At 40.3% G+C, this 2,144-nt stretch overlaps 1 pseudogene; it reads right to left on the reverse strand.

The window, feature by feature from the left end:
- Window positions 1–1,477: 1,477 nt before the first annotated feature.
- LOC118852597 lies at window positions 1,478–1,910 on the reverse strand (annotated as a pseudogene).
- Window positions 1,911–2,144: the final 234 nt, after the last annotated feature.

Below are 2,144 nucleotides of genomic sequence, written 5' to 3' on the forward strand. Positions count from 1 at the left end.
TAATGAGGTGGTGTGACATTGTATAAAGAACAGTGACCTAAGAATCTAGAGATCTAGTGTCTAATTATGGCCCTTTTATTATTAGTTTGGCCTTAGCCCACCTCTTATCTATAAAACAGACATAATTATATGTGCCTCTATCTACTATACAGTGCTATTGTGAGAATCAAATGAAGTGAAAAGCTTGGGAAAATTTAAAGTGCTATATAAATATAAGAGGCTGTTAAATGTCAAAGAGCCTAATAAATAAAATGTGAAGTATAAAGAGCAATGAAGATGGAATCATTTTTTTGTAAATAAAATTTAAAATATTTTGCATCAGTGACAGGTTTTTATAATAACTGAGAGTAGAATAAACTTTTATAGAAAGATGAATAGATCACGTAAATGTCACCTTACCATTTAGATACAAATATATACACAAGTGATATTGAGAAAATTCAGAATGAGAAAATATGCCCACTAAGGACTTTTAAGATTATTTTTGATCCAATTATGCTCAAAAGAATGCTACATTAACAACCAAATATCCCATACAAAGAAACAAAATATTTATTCAATGAAGACATTCAACCAACCTCTAATTATTTAGTTCTCCTAAAACAAGAACTATCCCAAGTGATTGTTTAAGAAGGACAGTAAAAGACCAGAGTATGATATGATTTTTAAAAAACTATTCAGGAACAGCTAAAAAGAGCAATTACCTTATACAAATGAGGTGAAAGAACTGACACAGAAGAACTACATGGGAGAGGAGTGCTGGTAGTTCTAGAAACCCACTTGGATCTGGAATGGGTTCAACAGGGAATATTACATATATATCTAGAAGGCTATAAAATCTTCCAAATTCAGAAAGAAATAAAACACTAAGGATAGGGAGGGGGAAAGGATAAGGTAGGGATCTTTAGAGGGGAAGGTGAGGGAATAGGACAAAGGGGGGGGCATAGAAGGATGTTTAAAATAATGGGAATGGGAGGATAGAGGAGGGATCCTTGGTGGGGAGGGGGAGTTTAAGTAATCGGATGGCAAGGTAGCTAGTAGAAGTAAAGTAGAGGAATCAGGAGTGATAGGAAATAAGAGATACAAATCTAAAATAAAGATAAGGAGTAGAATTTGTTAGGGAAAAGGGTGCAGGGGTGGTAGTAATCATGATCTTGGACAAAGTTGAGGCTAAAATAGATTTTTTTTTAAAGGCTGCTCAAAGTTTATTAGTTTCTGTTGAGTACAAAGTAAACAAGTTACTGAGGCTGCTGAAAAGCACATAGGTGATTCAGATAGTTAAAAAAAACCAAAAAAATAAATAATAACAGTGTGGCTTCTTTTACTCGTTTTTTTGGTGTTTTGCTTTTGTTTTCCTTTTTAAAAAAAAAACCACACACACAACACAACTACTTCTACACTTAAGCAGCCTATATATTCTAAGGGAATAGGTGGGAGAGCGAAGGGGGGGAGAGGAGGGGGAAATGGGCTCTGATGCCTAGCACACTTCAGAAGCGAGGGAGCATCAAGGAGGGTGCTGCTGCTCATGCAGAAGGCCCAGTGTTGGTCTTGCTGGGCTCGCTGACATGCCGCTTCCTCATGGCCTCCTGAGCCAGGTCACAGGTGATCGTGCCATGAGCAACCTGGAAAGTTCCTGAGTGCTCTGGGGATTCCAATACAGTTGTCATGAACGGATGACTCGACTTCCCGAAGAAGAAGCTTGCCCACTAGTGGCCTGGGTCTGATTTGGGAAGACCAGGATGGTGGGGGATCACTTCCCCAGAGTAGTCAGCACTTCCACAGGAGCTGTTGCTGGAAGTGGAACCCAGACGCCTTCGGTAGTAGTCATGGGTTGCTACAAGTGAACCGCTGGACGGGATTGCTGCCATGTTGCTTGTTCTTCTCATGATGATGTAAACCTTAGTGGCGGCTCCCGAGCAGCCCCTGTCAGGCAGCGGGCTGCGGCGGACGATCACGGGTGACCTGGCTCGGTGGTAGGGCCCGCTAGGCCACAGAGCCCATTTGTAGAGGAGATTACGGGAGGATACTCCACGGCAACAAAAATGCGAGAGTTGTTTGGGTTTAGAGGCTAAAATAGATTTAATCAAAATAGAATAATAGGGAAACTACACCGTCAGCCATATTCAACAATGTCATTTTCAACT

The sequence above is a fragment of the Trichosurus vulpecula genome, chromosome 1 (assembly GCF_011100635.1).
Source record: "Trichosurus vulpecula isolate mTriVul1 chromosome 1, mTriVul1.pri, whole genome shotgun sequence".
Lineage (NCBI taxonomy): Eukaryota > Metazoa > Chordata > Mammalia > Diprotodontia > Phalangeridae > Trichosurus > Trichosurus vulpecula.